Source organism: Eleutherodactylus coqui, chromosome 4, assembly GCF_035609145.1.
Source record: "Eleutherodactylus coqui strain aEleCoq1 chromosome 4, aEleCoq1.hap1, whole genome shotgun sequence".
Lineage (NCBI taxonomy): Eukaryota > Metazoa > Chordata > Amphibia > Anura > Eleutherodactylidae > Eleutherodactylus > Eleutherodactylus coqui.
Window position 1 is genome coordinate 30,892,546 of NC_089840.1, and position 19,728 is coordinate 30,912,273.

The following is a 19,728-nucleotide window of genomic DNA, read 5'->3' on the forward strand; positions in this document are numbered from 1 at the left end:
ACCAATCTGCTCAACCAAGGAGGACGCAATCTTGACACAAACCGTTAAAGGTGCCTTTGCAAAAATCATGTTGGTCGGTGCTCATTTACAGGATCACTGGTATGGGGGCGAATGATCGTTAATGTGATGATTGTCCCCTACAGCTGTCACTGGTCAGTTTACACGGGAAGATAGACAGCTGAGCAGCAAGTATTCTTATTCTTGCCTAAATGAGCTGATGAGCCAAAGAATGAGTGTTTGCTCATTTGTTGGATGATCATGGGGGTATTTACAGGTCTGATAATTGGGCAAAGAAACAATCGAGTGAACATTCTTGCTGATATTCTTGCCATCTAAATGACCCTTTAGACAATTATGGCGCATCCATATATACATTAGCCATAAATTTCTGCTAGATACAGGTTCCTCCCGTGAGATCTCCACTTATCACCAAAATAGGGTCCCCGACTCCCAAATAACATGAAAGTCTATCTTGGTACAACCCCTTTAAAAGGGTATTCCGATCTTGACTTTTGTGGCATATCCATAGGATATGCCATAAAAGTCTAATAGGTGCAAGTCCCACATCTGAGAGACGCACTTATCTCAAATTGTGGCCCCTACCGCTCCTGGCCCAGGTATATGCGTGGCCGGAGGCGGTCGGAAATTATGGAAACAGCTGAACCCACTTAACTACGCTGTTTCCATAATTCTCATAAAAGTGAATGAGAGTTACAGAAAACGTATAGCATAGTGAGCCGCACCGTTTCTGCATCTCCAGATAAGGGAGATAGAATAATACCTCCACAGTGCCACCTATTGGAAGGTAGCGTTCCTTCAAGTCCAAGTTAGACTCTTCATACAAGCCTTGTAAAAATGACCGGGTATGGAAAGCAAAGCCAGACCAAAGCTAAACCTGCATCTCCAGAGTTACAGTAACTCACTGTGCTGTAATATTTCCATTCACTTGTATAGAAGCTACAGAAACAGCGTAGCCCAACAACACACGGCGGTTGTTTCCATTCCCCCGGCGCCCGGAGCACCTCATATACAGCGGTGTTCCCACTGCAGCAATGTTTGGCTTAGACGGGAACAACCCTTTAAAATGAAGTTCCACTAATTTTTTGTGTATTCAAGATGGTGAGGATTACTTAATCAGTTCTGGAAACTTCCACTGACCAAGCTTCGTTAGGGCATGAAACAAGGCATTTACATAAGTTAACATCGTGTTTATGCTAATAGTGCATTTTCTGTGCTGGAAGGTTCATTAGAACTCATAATGGGTGCAAAGATCACACTATTACTTTACCACAAATTTGCAACTCACAACGTTAAGTCATGTCACATTACATAAGATTACCAATAATGAGATGCAAATACTATGGAAATGAGTGATTCTTGTGACACTTTCACCCCAAATTCAGGTACAAAGAGTCAAGAACAAGAAGAGCACAAGAAAATTAAATTGTATGTACGGTACTTTTACTTAACCCCCACCGCCCCCTCCCCCCCCTCCCCCCAATATATGGAATTGTTTGTAGCTAAATAATTACAACACATATTTAAAAGACCAAACAAGAAGAGATGAGCAAAATGTATTAGACGCAACCGACTTTAGGCAGCAGAATGTAGGAAAAAATATTTCACACTAATTAAAATTTCCCTGGTGGTCTAAGGAAGTGGAGGGGTCAATACTAGTACCTTTGATGGTCTAGGGCAGTGTTTCTCAACTCCAGTCCTCAGGGACCACCAACAGGTCATGTTTTCAGGATTTCCTCAGTGTTGTACAGATGATGTAATTATTGTCGGTGCCTCAGACATTGCCACAGGTGTTCGTACCATAGGATATCCTGAAAACATGATCTGTTGGGGTTGCTGAGGACCGGAGTTGGGAAACACTGGTCTAGGGTAGCACCTCCTTTCTTGGTATTCTGTTGTAGGTGAAAGGGTTAATAGTTGAAAGTCTGTTCTTGTTAAACGTGGCGTGATTGCTTTACTGCATATGTTTTTTAAATTATTTAAAGGGATTTTCTGAGTATTTTTTAAAGAGTGCTGTCATGTCCAAAAACAATAAAAACAGCCTACGCTCACCTGTCCAGGGTCCCCGCAGCTCCAGCGCCACATCTCTTTGCAATAGAAAATTCACAGACTGCTGCAGCCAATCACAGATTTCAGAGGTGTACCATAGAGACCTGTGATTGGTTGCAGCAGCCTATAATGTTCTGTAGACAAGATGACTGCAGCCTGTAAAGAGACCAGTAGGGAGAACAGACATGGGGTGCTGTTGCTGCGGGGACCCAGGAAGGGGGAAGTATGACTTTTAATTAGGCTGGTTTCACACGGGCGACAAAATTGCGCGATTTTCTCGCAATGTGACAGTGCTAAAATTCGCATGTACGTGAAGCCCATTCTGTCCAATGGGTTCCTTCACATTGGCGATGTTTGGTCTGACGCTACATTGCGAGAAAAAAAAGTTGTGGGTTACTAAATATTGCCGTGATTTGCGAGGTTTTGTAGCCCATGTTTCCCTATGGAGCCTTCCTTTCTGTTGCATTGCATGAAAACGCGGTTTTCATGCAGTGAAAAGCGCTTTTACATTAGGAAATCCTACTGTAAAAGTCCTAAAATAAGCCCTAGCTGCAATAAAAAAACACAACATATCACCTAACAGCACTTGTTAGGTCCACCGCACTTCTCCTCGCAGGTCCCCGACACTTGTTTCAAAGTCTTCTGTCAGCGCTTCCTGGATTGGAGGTTCAAAATCCCCACCTCCAAGAAGCGCCGGCTGTAATTGGTTCTCGAGTTCCGCGGCTCAGCCAATCACAGCCAACTCTCAATGAACCAATCACAGCCATTCATCTGCCAAAGATACATAGGAGCCAGACAGCGCCTCTTAGGTGATGTACTTTATTTATTTTTTCACGCAGCTGGGGCTTATTTTCGGTGTAGGGCTTATATTTCAAACCTCCCCTTGCCCCCGAAAAATCCCAACAAAAGAGCGCTACAAAGTCGCACAACTTTGTAGCACCACACGCAATTTTATAGCAACTCAAAAATCACGAAATTGACCGATATTGCATAGAACACTGATGTGATATCGCTGCAATTTTCTCACGGCGATAGCGCTGTCGTCCGTGTGAAAGAGGCCTTATTTTTGAGCACGAACAACACAGCTATTTTTTTTTCTATAGATCATAATATAGAACATTGGAGAGAAGCAGCTCGCACAACATGCTATACATATGTGGCATCTAGAAAACACTCTGAGAAAAGTCGCAGCATGTTCATTTTTTTGTCACCAGTTGTTTCCAATGGGTGAGAAAAAAAATAGCATTGCACCCGCATTGAAAATACATGTGACTTTACATGCGTGAAAATCACATGTTCAGCGATGCGATGCCATTTTCTTACAAATCGCAACGCAGTCGCAGTGAACTTTGTAGTTTTACAAGCGCAATATCAGTCTGAGCTTCTTGAACCAATATCACGCTCATCCGTGTGAACGCACCGCAATCTGAACAGGTTTGGAAATAACATTTCAGCCTGGCTAAGTAAACTGCACATTTACGCCTGCCTGCGCTTCCACACGCATCCACAGACCCAGATATAGAAGACCCGGACAGCACGCAGTAGACCTGGACAAGAAACCACCGTGTCCTCAGCCACGGGTAGGGTTGGATTTTCACTGTGGGCTCCCACATGCGGAATCCAATCTGACCGTGGATATGATGCTCTAGTCATAGCATTTTCAAGGAAAACTTACCACGTGTTTAACCCTTTCCAATCCGCTGTCTGACGTCTTCCTACATTCTGATTGAAGCTTGTACAGCTCCAATGTCAGAAGATGTCCGACAGGGTATTCTTACCGTCTATTGCCTGCCACTCTGCTGTCAGAGCCTGTCTGGTGCACACACACTGGCTTTAGCCAGCAGATGGCACCATTCTATAACAGCAAAAAGAGAAAGCCCTTTAGGAAACCCTGAATCCAAAATTGGATTGGAAAGGGTTAAAAATACCAAAATCAAGGTTAGCGCACCGAGAGGCTTGGATAATACTGTATATTGCCAGTGACCTTGTTTTATTGACTGTTTGGATTGGCATGTGCCATTTATAGAGTATTTTCTTGTTACTTTTGCCAAAAAAATAATAGGTAGGAAAAAAGGATGAAAATCACTGGCAAAAAGAGCACGTGTGAACCCAACTTCAGACAAAACCAAGAGACAAAGTATTGTTGGGGGTACACTCAGTTCAGGAAAGGAGAGCCAGGACATGTGTCGTAGCCATACGAAGCAGTTGTACTCCAGCAGGCAAGTACCGGGTAAACACGAAAACGCAACAGGTGGTCCAATCTTACAGCCCACTGGGTTCAGCATACAGTCTTTACAAGTAGTTGAGTCCTGGTGCGCCTACTAACACCTTCAGAATCAGTTGTTACCAGGAGTGGTCAGATTGCTCTCTAGGCTGTCCAGCCAAGAAGCATTGATTGAAGAATCCATGGCCGGGAAGCTCTAGGACTTGCTTAGGCCGCATTCACACAAACCGTAAATGCTGCAGAATTTGCTGCGGAAATTCCACAGCCTTTACAATACAAGAGATGTGGACGAGATATCGAATCCAGAAACAGAATAGGGGATGACGTGCTGATTGGTGGGGGTCTCACTGCTGAGTGCTAAGATCCCCAGCAGTCCTGAGAACAGGGTCCCATGTCCCCCTGTTCTCGTCACTGTGGGGATGCTTCTCCCACCCTTAATGGAGTCACTGAGAATGGAATGCTGGCCAAGCATACATGGTTATCACTCCATTCATTTCAATGGTGCTGACGGAAGTACTTGAGCTCTTGCCACTCACCTATCTCCACAGTCCCATTGAAAATGAATGGAGCGGCAGTGCACTTGCACGACTATTACGCCATTCATTCTCCTTTTCACTGCAAAGGATCCAGTGAACAGTGAGGAGGATGGGGGACACAGGATCTCTGATGTTGGGATCAGTGGGGGTCTCAGCAATTACTTTATACCTTGTAATTCTGGTACAATCCCTTTAAAACCTCCGCCAGATCCGTGGTCACTGTGAATTTGCAGAGTATTTGCTACAGGTGTTTCACTGAGGAAGGTCCACAGCAGATACACAATATGCAAAAGTAGCCTTAAAGTCTCTCCAGCAGCTTTCTCTCCACGCTCTACCTCTCTGCGCCTTCCGGCACAGCGTACCTGCCGCCAACAACATTAACAACATTAACATGTTTGCAGCAGACTCACTCTTTTATACCTTCCATAACTCCTCCTTCAACAGATGGGACCTAGTAACTCCATTCATCCCCATGAAAACTACACATAGGGGGTGGTGAAGAACTCCTTCACCCCCTACAGTATGATGATTATTTTTGTATTCCATGACCAGTATAGAAGGAACACGTAGCGCTAAGGGCAGGTGACCAATATTAAATTTTGAATGGGTAAAGCAGGGAACCAATATCTACTTAACAAGAGGGATGGACACCATCTATACCCCCCTGCTGTCCAAAAATGACCACACATAGGCCAAGGTTATCGCCAACAGGCAAAGAACTTCAAAGAATGGTAAAGTCCACAGGATTTATTGCAATAAAATACAAGTGGTGCAAGTACTAAGAGGCAACGCATTTCGGGGATTTTGAAGCCCTATGTTTCCTTTTTTAAGCCAATAAGACAGATCGAAACACCAGATCACGTGCATGTATGTATACATAAAGGGAACGTCTCCAATGTTTTACTCGCCATAAGGAATCCCAGTAATGGTGGTGCACATCCAGAGAGGTGGACTGGAAACAAGAAGTGCCATGTGTTCCACCGTGCACTTCCGGTCTGCATTCAACCTGGGTTCAGACCCACTGCTAAAGCGTGCAACATAGGAGCTATTCCCACAGAGCCCCCTAGCAGTGGGATGACCACACAGCACCAGGCACTTAATTATACCGTGTTTTCCCCCGAAAATTAGGCCTACCCTGAAAAAAAGCCCTACCCTTATTTTTCGTGATTTTGGGGGGGGGCTTGAACTATAAGCCCTCCCCCAAAAATAAGCCTTAACCCCATTACATTAAAAAAAAAGAATACATTGCCTAGCAGGCTTAGTCCGGGTCCTCCCGCTGCTCTGCGGAGCTCTGCTGCCCGTCTTGAAGTCCTCAGCCACCCACGGAAGATCACTTCCTGGTTACATGATTCATAAATTGATGAAGCACTCGCTAAACCGACACGACGGCTGCGATTGGTTCCTCAACCATTGCATGGATTGGCTGAGCAGTGGTTGAAGAACCAATCACAGCCATCGCGTTGTGGAGGCGGGATTTATGAAATACCGCAGCTCAACCATTTATGAACTCTGTAACCAGGAAGGGATCTTCTGTCAGCAGCCGAGGACTGCAAAAAGCGTGGTGAAGCCCCAGAACTCCAAAGAGCCACAGGGGGGACATGGACCGAGCCTGCTAGTTAAGTAAAATAAGACATACCCCAAAAATAAGACCCTGTGCGTCTTTTGGAGCAAAAATTAATATAAGACAATGTCTTATTTTTGGGAAAACATGGTATACAAATTCATGTATAAGCAAACTAAAGAGGCGCCTAATAAAATAATGAGAAAAAGCTAAATGGAACTGATATCACCAATGACGTATAAGGGTAGATGAATCCAATGAGTTGTCGCTATACTGGAAAGTTGGAAGTAAACAACTAAAGTAATAAAAAATAGAAAGAAAACCAATGTATAGGCAGTTTAGAATAGTTTCCATAACTTTTTCTTACTTCTCCTTTACCTCGAAGAAAGGTGAAAAGGTGCCGTGTTGCACACAAACCAAACGTCTGCTCCCCGTCCTGATTCCACATAACATAAATCGCTACATTATCTCTTTTATGGTAGCGGGAACAAGAAGCGGCCTGTTTAGCGGCGGAGCCTGCAGGCATCGTGAGAAACATTGCAAAATGATGTATTATCAGCTCGTGTTTTTCAACTAAGACCTGGATATATTACAAATAGGCTCATAAGTCTTCCACATTACATTTTGCTGTTGCAGACTTAATATTTCGCCCTGGAACACAGCTTTTGTTCTGGATTCCGTTTTAACTCGGAGGAAAAAGAGAATTTAAGGCTTCTTCCGGCAGCTTCAGGGAAGTTTGACAATTTTCTATTTAAAATGAGTTTCTCTGCCATTCATTACAGGCAAAAGATTTAAACTAGTATATGACCCTTCAGGGATGAGCGGGTCCATCCATTCACGTAGGGAACAGATTTTTCCTGATATTCATCACATAGTCTCCGAGCGCTCGTTCCAGGGGCTCGGAATATCCTCGCTACAAGAAAAAAAAAATAGTGTATGTTACAGTGCGCTGCTCCTGGGCGGAAGATTAAAGAACGGGAATGTTAAGATGGGAGTAATGTAGCCGAGTAATCCTGTGAGGTAGAAACACACATTGTTTAAGGGGAAAATACATTTAATTTTTCTAGCCCCATAGCATTAAGAAGGCAGCAGAAGGAGGAAGGGAACATGTAATATATGTAATCCGAAAATGGCCACCTGTGAAAACCTCATTTTTATATTAAACATGATTAAATAATTTTTGCCATTTTTAATTTAATCTTTGATGTTACAATCTATAGTTGAGAAATCCTGAAATCCTGCAGTTCTCACAATGACCACTGAGTCAAAGGAGAGTCTGATACTTCTTGTTCCATAGAGAAAACTTGTGAGGAGCCGTTTTATTATCATCACATGTAGGATTGCATTAACCCCTTCAGTTGCAGGTTTAGGTAGTCTTCAGCACATTTCAACACTGATTTTTAGGAGATTTTACAGGCGTGCCACTAAAGGGGTTAAGAGGTGAAAGCTATCTATTGATAACAAGGGGATGTAGCATTCACAATATATGGTGTCATAGCTTAGCTCCTCCTCCTTCCTGCATATTTCGTAGGGAATGCTCAAATACTCTCTCGTAGAAGTCTGTAGGTGATGGTCACAACTTACCTCCTCCCCTTCCCTGCACTTAACATAGTATGTTAGGCTGAAAAAAGACATATGTCCATTCAGTTCAGCCTATTGCCCTACCCTCTCCCATTGTTGTTCCACAGGAAGGCAAAAACCTTGAAGAGGTAAAAGCCAATTTTCCTCATTTAATGCAAAAATATTCCTTCCCTAGTCTAATTTGTCAATCAGAATAATCCCCGGATCACCGACCCTACTGAAGTAATCAGTGACTATAACATGTAATATTGTAACACTGAAGAAAGGTGTCCCGGCCTCTCTAAACTCTTTTATTGAGTTTGTCATCACCATGTCCTCAGGCAGAGAGTTCCATAGTCTCACTGCTCTTACAGTAAAGAACCCCCTTCTGTGTTGTGTAGAAACCTTCTTTCCTCTAGATACAAAGGGCACCCTCTTGCTCATGTGCAGAAACTTACATTTATCAGTGTTACATTTGCCACTTTTCTATCCCAACTAGAGATGAGCGAGCGTACTCGGATAAGCTGTACTCGCTCGAGTAATTGGCTTTATCCGAGTATCGCTGTGCTCGGGGCTAAAGATTCGGGTGCCGGCACGGAGCGGGGAGCTGCAGGGGAGAGCGGGGAGGAACGGAGGTAAGATCTTTCTCTCCTTCTCTCCCACCCGCTCTCCCCTGCTCCCCGCTGCGACTCACTTGTCAGCCGCAGCGGCACCCGAATCTTTAGCCCCGAGCACAGCGATACTCGGATAAAGCCAATTACTCGAGCGAGTACCGCCTATCCGAGTACGCTCGCTCATCTCTAATCCCAACCTATCCAGATCCACTTGCGTTAATTTCTTTGCATAGTTTTGTGTCATCTGCAAATATTGCTATTTTACTGTACAATCCTTCTACGAGGTCATTACTAAATAGAAAATGGCCCAAAATTGCCCCCTGTGATACCCCACTAGTAACGGTGACCCAATCAGAGTATGTACCATTTATAACCCCCCTCTGCTTTCTATCACTGACCAGTTACTTACCCACTTACGCGCATTCTCACCCAGACCAAGCATTCTCCTTTTATATACCAACCTTTTATGCGGCACAGTATCAAACGCTTTGGAAAAGTCCAAATAAACAAGATCCAGTGACTCCCCGATCCGGTCTAGAACTTACCTCCTCGTAGAAGCTGATCAGCTTGGTTTGGCAGGATCGGTCTCTCACAAACCCGAGCTGACATGGAGTTATACAGCCATTTTGCTTGAGGTCCTCCAGGATAGAATCTCTTAGAAACCCTTCAAACATTTTACCTACAGTAGAAGTTAGACTTACCGGTCTGTAGTTTCCGAAATCAATTTTTGCCCCCTTTTTGAATATTGGTAGCACACTTGCTCTTTTGCCTCATTTTTTTTCCTTATAGGTTTTTAGTGCTTTTTCGCTGCCTTCTTGTTTCAGTAGTTTAAATATTTTCTTTTTGCTGTTTATGGCCCCCTTTACATCTTTATTAAACCCCATTGGTTTTCTCCTATTACTAATTCCTTTTATTCCTGTATGGTATGAACCTCTCACAGTAAGTAATTAGGATGGTTTTAAACATTTCCCATTTATTGTCCATACTTTTATTTTTGAGGACATTGTCCCAGTCAATAAGGTTAAAGGGGTTGTCCCGCGCCGAAACGTTTTTTTTTTTTTTTCAATAGCCCCCCCGTTCGGCGCGAGACAAACCCGATGCAGGGGTTAAAAAAGAAAACCGGATAGTGCTTACCTGAATCCCCGCGCTCCGGTGACTTCTTACTTACCTGGTGAAGATGGCCGCCGGGATCTTCACCCTCGGTGGACCGCAGGTCTTCTGTGCGGTCCATTGCCGATTCCAGCCTCCTGATTGGCTGGAATCGGCACGTGATGGGGCGGAGCTACGAGGAGCCGCTCTCCGGCACGAGCGGCCCCATTCAGAAAAGAAGAAGACCGGACTGTGCAAGCGCGTCTAATCGGGCGATTAGACGCTGAAGATTAGACGGCACCATGGAGACGAGGACGCTAGCAACGGAACAGGTAAGTGAATAACTTCTGTATGGCTCATAATTAATGCACAATGTACATTACAAAGTGCATTAATATGGCCATACAGAAGTGTATACCCCCACTTTGTTTCGCGGAACAACCCCTTTAAGGGCATCACTGAGCTGGTCGAACTTTGCCTTCCCAAAGTTTAGTATTTTTATAACTCCCTGATAAAACTCCTTTGTGGAAGACCAGTCGAAATTTATTATATTATGGTCACTACTTCCCAGATGCCCCCAAACCTGCACCCCTGTTATTCTGTCTGGTCTGTTTATATTGAGCCCCAAATGGCCGTCCCCCTAGTCAGGTCCTGTACAAGTTGTGTTAGTTATTGAGAGAAACTCGTTACTTTATGAGATCCACAGGTTTCGGCTACGGAGTTTATATCTGGATAGTTAAAGTCCCCTTTAATAATTATCTCATTGTTATTTGATGCTACATCTATTTGCCCCAGTAGATTTTCGGTGGCTTCTGTTATATTTTGTGGCCTATAAGCATTTTATTATTATTTTTCCCTCCATGTATTTCCACCCATAGAGACTCCACATGTTCATCTCCCTCACATGACGCTACATTCCCTTTAAGAACCGGCCATAACCATTTCTAATGATCAGAGCTTCTGCAGAGAAGCTGTAAAGCATACTGTAAATCTCTGAGCGATTTGAGTGAGCCAATCAATCTCACGATGTGCCTAAAGCTTGCTGGCACACAGAGCTTCTGTGGATGGGCAGATGCCTCACCGACTGCTGATCTGATTTCCACAATTTTCCCTTAAGGTAAAGAAATATTTTGTACAAAACTGAAATACCAAACAATGTTGTTAAACATCGAATCATCAGTAAAGACGAGAGTATATTAGATAGTTGTAAAACTCTTGACTGATTTGTGTTAAGGCATACTCTGTCCGTCTACCTTATTAGGGCAAATGACCATCATATTGCAAGGTCGCGCATTCAGGACCTCCTTCTAGGGCTGGAATAGAAAACCATGCAGGTGAACCATGTGCTGTTTTTGAAATTACAGGTCTGCCCAGGGATGTCACTAGCCTTTATGCTGCCTGAGCCGAAGTGTGAAATGGCGCCCCCAGTAGAAAGAAAAAGTCACCCTTTTAGTGGTCCCAATAGCAATAGTGACCCCCATTATTGGCCTCAGCAGTAGTAGTGACTCTGTTAGTGGTCCCAATGGTAATAGAGCCCCATTAGTGGCCCCAGCAGTAACAATGACCGCTATAGTGGCTCCAGTAGTAGAAATGACCTCCATGGTGGCCCGAGTAGTAACAGTATCCCCCATAGTGGCCCTAGTAGTAATAGTGCCCCAATGATGGCCCCGATAGTAATAGTGTCCCCCATAGAGAACCTCCAGCCAGGCAGCAACAACACAAGCATTTCACTCACTCTGTCTGCCGCTTTGTTCCCCTCCTCTCCTACTACACTGAACCCGAGCCAATGGGTTTGACAAAAAGTTATCCCCAAACAGCATGACCAAGTACTACCATGGTTATCCTCCACGTTCCGACCTAAGAACTGATTACACCATTTAAATCTAGGACATTTGATTATTGTTTGTGCTTGGTTAACCCGATCAGGACTTTGATTCTTACCCATTCATACAGGCCCCTGAGTCATAGCCATGGCTCTGTTACACCAGACCATCGCGTTTCAAGTTAAAATTCTGTTTCTTGTCGCTTAAGATAAACCAAGCTTTATTTTGCAATGTCAGATCCACTGCCTTATGTCAGCTATCCTCGAAGTCTCCAGATTACGGCCGTTAATCAGGCCTATTTCCATACCTGACCCTCACCCAAGCCAGTTTGGCCGGAATTAAATCATGAGTCCCTCATACTTCCACCATTCACACACTAGGAGAAAGAGACCATGATCTCATTAATGGAGCTCAGTCTGGTCCTCCCCATTCTAGAATCAAGTCCGCTCAATGCTCGCGGGCCCAACATCAACCCGGAATACTGAGAAAGTCCTGAACCAGCCTTACAAAGGTCCCATCCAGAGGAAACCTTGTTGAGACGCTGGACAGAACCAATTACATGGTTTGAACAGGAAACATGTTGCACTTCCTCTCTTCATATTCCAGATGCCCTTTAGTAACGTGGAGCCGGTTATTATAGGCATCGTCTACTTTTTTGCCATGCATTAGCTTTGATCAAATGGCGCATAACACATACTGTCTGTGGCCTTTAACAAGAACCAAGCAAAAGTTTTTCATTCTTTTTAATAGCTTCCCCAGGTAAGTGATGATCAGGCATTTCAAAGCATTTTTTACTTTATGGCGAAACATAAAATTACTCGCCTACTGGGCCTAATTGGATGATGGACCGACCCCATTCGCCCTCCGATCAGATGAATGTTTTAATTGCTACCAAGATCCATAATGACCACTTTTGTGCAAAACATCTCAGGCCTTTTTAGTGCTTATGGGACCGGCGGAGTAGAGCGATTCACCACAACGGCGCATAAAATATGACAATTAAAAGGTAAATAAAGTCGCACCAACGAAACGTAAATTGACACAAGCTGCGATCTGCTCAAGAAAGCATTTTCCTTCTTTTCTTTTTTTTTTTTTCTCCTCTGTACGAAATATGCATAATTTATTATTAATGGCTCGGTAGTGTCCTTTCCCGGTGCTCTTGTCAGAAAGGCTGAGTTAACAGCCTATTATTGTGTACTCCTCACTGCGCCGTTAATAGCTTTACTGTCTTCTGTGGGAATACACCTGCTGCTCATAAACGCATTTCGGCTGCTGCAGAAATGTGACGAGTCTTCAGGTTGTTTTTTTTTGGGATGACCTTGTGCAAACTTGTGTTCATCTCCATAACAATGCCAATAATGGAGGGACAGATTGGGGCTCTAAACAGCGCAGCATCTGTTTAAGAAAAACACCGCAGGAAACACGATCGTTTTATATCATTTTACTAAAATATGTCTCTTTACGTGAAAATTTCCTTCCTAACCGTTTAGGAAGTATTTTTAGCTGCCTCCAGATTCCGCTTAGTTCCTTGCATTGTGATGGCAGCTGCTTTCAGCCTCCGTATTCTGTACCGATCGTTTCTGGTGATTACCGCCATTGATTGCGCGTTCTGTTTACCCGTTACTAAATGCGCTTTTGTTCTCTCAGCGGCATACTAGATTTTAATTCTCTCGGTTGTCAATGTTTCTTCATTGTTGACATCGTAAGGATGGGAATGTCAGGAAATCGGAGGTAGCAGAGCTCATGGTGTCATTTAACCCTTTCCAATCCACTGTCTAACGTCTGAAGACATTCTGATTGAAGGCTGTACAACTGCGATGTTGGAAGACGTCCGGTGGGGTATTCTTACTGTATATTACTGTTGTCGTGGGCCTCTCCAGCATGTCCCATACCGCAGTACTGGCTCTAGCCAGCAGATGGCGCCACTGTATAATGGCAGAAAGAGAAAACCCCGTAGGAAACCCTGAATCCAAAATTGGATTGCAAAGGGTTAACCATTTCTTTACTGTATCTGACTAACTACATGCATTGCCGATGACTAAATACAGTTTGCCTGCAGTTCTATGGAAATCTCACTTAAGTTGCAACAAACTTACTACTGCCCAATTTTGCAAATGTTACTTTAAGGTTCCCGCTAGTCCGATCCCAGAAATGACTCCCACAGTCACATGACCGTTCAGCCAATCATTGGCCACATCAGTAAGATGCCCGCTGAGGTCAGTGATTGGCTGAGCAGTCATTCGGGTGATGATTGTCTACTGCACTATATTGATTATGTTTAAGACACTTTCTGTATCTCGCTCATAGGGTTGTCACCCGCCTAGTAAACCACCGGCCCAGCTGGTAATTTACTCTGAAGGTCAGTGCTGGAATTTATTTTTTACAAGCCGGGCAGCAAGCACTATAACTCACTCTCAAGATGCGGTTGGGGCACCAATGCAGCACTGATAGACGATCCTCACCCCTCGTCGTCGGTGCCATGTACAGTACATGCAGGAACGCGGAGGATGGGGCATGAGGATTTTCAATGAACGCTGCATCGATGTCTCGAGCAGGACTTGTGTTTGATAATATGCTTGCTGCCTGACTAGAGGTTCAGAAGTGGTGAGGAAACTTAGAAGGGCTCTTCTTACTACTAGGGCCACTAAGGGGTGCATTGTTACTACTTGGGCCACTAAAGGGGGACCTATCACTACTGGGGCCACTAAGAGGTGCATTGTTACTACTTGGGCCACTAAAGGGGGACCGATCAATACTAGGGCCACTAAGGGGACAGTTTTAAAATAGGGGCCACTAAGAGAAGGCACTGAGAGGGCGTGCTCTTACTATTGGAGACACTGAATGGGGATGTTATTACTATAGGGGCCACTGAGAGAAGGCACTATTACTATGGGGCCTGTAGGAATAATTGAGGTAAAATCATATGCTGTGATAAGCCAGATCTGTGAACATACCCTTATAGCATGACACCCCTTTAATCTGGCTGGTATGTTTTATTGATAAATATAGCAACCCTACCAGTTCCTGTATGGGAAGGAGGGGAGCAGGATCCTCTCTGAGAGACAGAAACAGCTCTTTTACCTTATGTATAGAGGGCTTTGGATAGCAGATCACATACTGCAGAGTTAATTTAGAGTGCAGAATGGAGAAACCGCTACCAGAAGAAACAATGAGGTTCAAAGGGGGGCGGGGCTGACTTCCGCATTTCTGCCCTTCTCTCATCCCTGTGCTACTCTACAGAGTTAGAGTAGAGTAGTAGAGCGCAGAGACGAGGTGAGTGCAGAAACGGCAGTAGTATAAAGTGAAGAGCCGTTCAGCCGCCTAAATGGTCGACCCTTTCTGCTGAGCAAAGCAAAATAATCTAGCTCACCAAAAAAAGCCGAAATGCCCATCCCGACATCCTAGAGCTATGTAAATAATTCTACATAACTGCCGTAACTTACAAAACAACACAAATCATCGTCATGAATCTGTAACTGCACAACTGATATAGTCAATGAAACCGCTACATATGCCCGAGTCTTCTGTTTCGTGCAACAGTGTTCTTTTTGGCAAGATGTTTCCATCAGTTCTTACTACTGCGTTAACCCAGTTCAGACATGAGAAGTAATTGTTGTAAAAGTTTGTGTAGAGCAGATTATTGCAGCCCTGTAGAGTACTAAAAGGGTTGGGAATGTAGATGTGAAGCATAAGAAGGAAGATAAAAGAGGTGATAATGAAAACGCAAAGCTCTTGGAAGACGCCATGCTTTCTTGCTCACAGTTTCTTTCATCAACTAATCACAATTGATGGGTCAATAAAACACATTTCGAAGAGAAAAAAAAAAGCAAAACACACATATAGGCAGCAAAGCATCCAGATACAATACCATGCAAGAGATACGCCACAAAACATATGGGGAGAGTTACAAAAATGCAAAGCAATAAAATTAACTATTAAGTGAATGTGCATTTGAATTGCTAAGTACGCCATTGTTGGGAGAGGAAGAGAATTTGGCATCGGAAATTGGAAGCTTCTCATATGTTTTCTTTTCAATTTGGATTTAGGACTAACGCACAAATCAGATCTTTACAAGAAGTTTAAATTACGGAAAGTGTGTGCGTGATAGAGATAGTAAACAATAAAGTTATCTAAAAGCGCAATACGCATGTATGCTGTATCTAACGACTCGCAGTGCTGTGCAGTATCATCAGATTTTACCTTTCGACTACCGGTATTTAACATTTGCCAGTACTTGAGATCTCTGTGGGCATCCTGCAAAACAGCCCCTTATGAAGTTTCTGAAGTAGCTTCTCTGCCTTTAGCACAGCAGGAAGTCACAGCACAGTGTGAAGACCCAATGAGATGCCAAAATCCACTCCAGATGTACCAAAGTTTAACTTGACTCCTGACATGTTAAGCTAACTTCCTGTGCCAGAGTTTAATTGCACTTTCAAGTGCCTTTCAATGGCTTTTGTTGGGTTAAGATTAGTGTTGAGCGATTATTGAAATAATCGGAACGGGAGTGACTGACCCGATTCTAAAATATAATGGTGAATCGGGACTCTAGATTTCAACTTCCATTAAAGTTTATAGAAGTAAAAATCGGGTTTTCTAATTTGGCGTCCTAGAAGAACAGCGGAGTTGGCAGTGGTAGTTGGTTTTTCTGTGTGTTTTGGGTCATCATCTTTTTGTAGCACCCAACTTATCTTTATCTTGAAGTCTGAGATGGCCGCCTTTCCATTTTTCTGTAAGATGTTCTGATCCACCTGAGAATTCATTGTTCTCTTAGTGATCACAAGGCATCCAGGCCCTGAGGGGCAAAGCAGACCCAAACCATGATACCCCCTTCATCATAACTCAAAATTATGATGCTCCTTCCACTATGGCCCCAAACAATGATGCGCTCTTCATCATAACCCCAAACCATGATATATGCCTCATCAGGTTTCATGGTTGGATGAGGTTCTGGTATTGGTCCGCAGTGTTCTTCTTTTTCAAAAGTGTTGTGCATTTGGGTTAAAAATGTCTCCCTTGTTTCATCCGTCTATAGAACCTTTCACTGAAGGATTTTGGAACATCCAGGAGGCCTCGGTAAACTTGAGAATGATGGGGTACAGTAATTTTATTGGCTAGCGACTTCCTTCTTGATATCCTTCATGTGAACAGAGGTTTCTGCAGTCTGTAGGGTCTTCTGTAAGGTCTTTTTCTATTCCCCTTGGGCTCTTTCTTACTTATTTGAGGATTTCCCATTGTTTTCTTGGGGTGATATAACTGGATGCTCCTAGGGAGAGTAGAACCGTCCTGAATGTTCTCCATCTGTAGATAATAACCATGGACTGGTATGCACTCAGGTCTTTAGTTTTTGTAGGTTTTTCCAGCTTCATTCATGGTTTTCAAAACTTTGCATGTATGTTGTTTCAAAAATCTCTGCCCCCAGGGTCTCTCCAGCTCTGGTAACCTCTAGGAACATTTTCTAGTCTGTCTGTATGAGCAGCTCTTTTTATATGTTGCAGACTTTAGTTGTCCCTTTAAAAAAAATGGAAATATTGCAGAACGAGGACAAAATGTTGATCTGGCCTCGTCCTCAGGAGGTTGCAGTTGCATAATTTGCTTCAAAAACTCTGGCCTGAAGAAGACTAATAACCAGTATATCTGACTTGTAAAGCACGCAGCGGGATTTAAGGGCGCTTAAAGAATATTCTCAAAACCGCATCTCCAGAGTACTGATGCCACAAGATGATCACGCTGCGTATGCTGGATAATTAGTGGTCCCTCAGGCCACGACATTTACATTTGGCTAGTTATTATGCTAATTGTATATTAAATCTCAATAACCAAAGGAAAATGTGTGATTGTTTAGGCTCTGGGCAGAGATATATAATAAAGCCGTAATCACAGTCAAGCTGGAGTAATTATAGGCGATGATTCTCTTAGAGCCTCTGTTGGGTTTCTCTGAATATTTTAGTTTATTAACAGGCCTCTGTGAGCAGGCAATGAACTCCTCAGCCTACTACATACACATAGGAGCCAACGACGTACTCAAAGGAGCCTCTTACATACATATAGGAGCCAACGAGGTACTCAAAGGAGCCTGTTACATACACATAAGAACCTACAAGGTATACATAGGAGCCAACGACATACACATAGGAGCCTGCTACATACTGTACACATATGAGCCTACAACGTACACATAAGAGGCTAGAACATACACATACTATAGGAATCTACTATATACAAATAGGAGCCTATTACATACATATAGGAGCCTACTAGGTGCACATAGGACCCTACAACATACACATAGAAGCCAACCACTGCACTTGTAGGAGCCTATTACATACAGTACACATAGGAGCCTACTAAGTACACATAGGAGCCTTTAACATACACACAGGAGCCTGCTACATACTCATAGGAGCCTACAACATACACATAGGAGCCAACCACTGCACATGTAGGAGCCTATTACATACAGTACACATAGGAGCCTGCTACATACCCATAGGAGCCTACTATGAACAGTATGTATAGGAGCCTAGAACATACGCATACTGTAGGAGTCTACTGCATACTCATAGAAGCCTAGAACATGCACATAGGAGCCTACTACATACACATAGGAGTCTACTCCATATACATAGGAGTCTACTCCATATACATAGGGCCCATAGCAGGCTATTATGTACACATAGTGTCACCTACATACACATGGGAGCCACTACACAAGCATAAAAGCTTACTGCGTACACACTGGAGCTTACCATGTACACCAAGGCACTATTAGGTTGGCTTTACACTGGCAAGAAAATCTATGTGCGCACAACGCTAAAGTGAGTGAAAACGCATGATTATGAAACCAATGATTATCAATTGTTTCATTCTCCTTTGCAACATTTTCACTCCAATGAGGCTGCGTGAAAAAATAACTGCAGCGTGTCCTTTCTTTTGGTGATATCGCCCATTGTTCTCAATGAGGCCGCCGGCGGCAGCAGCGCCGGCCCCATTTACAGCAATGGGGCAACATCGCGATCTCCTGCTGCAGCGATAACAGCCACGTCGGGGGATTCTTTCAGCCCTGCAGCGGTGCAAGGCTGTTTCCATGTGAAAACGCCTCATATCCAGGACTTTTCAGAAGGATTGCGAGGGTGATATCTGGCGATGAATCACAGCCTTATATCGCCCTCGCCAGTGTGAAGCCGGCCTTACTTTGTGGGCACAATGTGGGCATTGTTACTTTCAGGAGACACAGAAGGGCATTGTTAATTTGAGGGGGCAGAGTGACACTATTACTTTGAAGGGTAAAATAGAGCCAATATTACTTTTTTAGGGGTAAAGAGGGGGAATTACTACTTCGAGGGGTAACAGAGTGGCACTATAGCACAGAGGGGTGGAGTTCGAGGCATTTCTTAACCCTTTCTAATCCACTATCTGACGTCTTCACACATTCTGATTGATGGCTGTACAGCTCCGATGTTGGCAGGGTATTCTTACTGTATAGTACTGGCCGCTCTGTTGTCGGGGGCCTCTCCAGCATGTCCCATACCGCAGTACTGGCTCTAGCCAGCAGATGGCACCATTGTATAATGGCAGAAAGAGAAAGCCCCCTAGGAAACCCCGAATACAAAATTGGATTGCAAAGGGTTCATGTATAAAAAGAAAATTTCTATGGCGCAATTAGTGGGTTCAGGTATTGTCCCATTTTCATTCTCTAATAGTTGGGAGCTACAATATCCCCTTTTACATAACCCAAACCATTTACTGTGTTAGTAATAATGGAACCCATTAACTGTGTATGTACCAAACCGCCTTGCTGCCTCTGTACGGCGCGCTGTCGATCCTCCTGTATCAGAAAACATAATTCAATAATGTGCCGTCCGGCGAAGACCGGAATCTACTACCCAAAGCAAAGAAACATTATTAGGCAGCGGAGCGGGGACACGCCGCTGTTTTAACCATGTGAAAATTTACTAACGCTTTCAGGGACTGTGAATTTGGTCCTCGGGGAACAGTTTCTCTTTTTATTACCTCCACAATTTATGCTCTGCGCGCCGTTCCACACTCCTTCTTGAAATTTCCAGCTCCAGCAAATTTTGTTTCCCGTTAAGCCCAAGTAGATTGTATATGATTTCAGCCTTTACCTTACATGAAGAAATAGATTTCTTTCCCCGGACCCGGGATCTTACGGCATCACATTATTTTTTTTTCCGGAAAAAATAGTTTTTTCGTTCTTATTTTCACACAACTATTTTTATTTAGAAAATGTAATATA

The 19,728-nt window shown here is 43.7% G+C and overlaps 1 protein-coding gene across 1 annotated transcript in view; it reads left to right on the top strand.

Moving 5' to 3' along the window:
* Window positions 1-19,728, top strand: part of EPHA6 (EPH receptor A6) — an 822,408-nt gene that overhangs the window by 584,821 nt on the left and 217,859 nt on the right. The gene's annotated exons all lie outside the window — the stretch shown is intronic.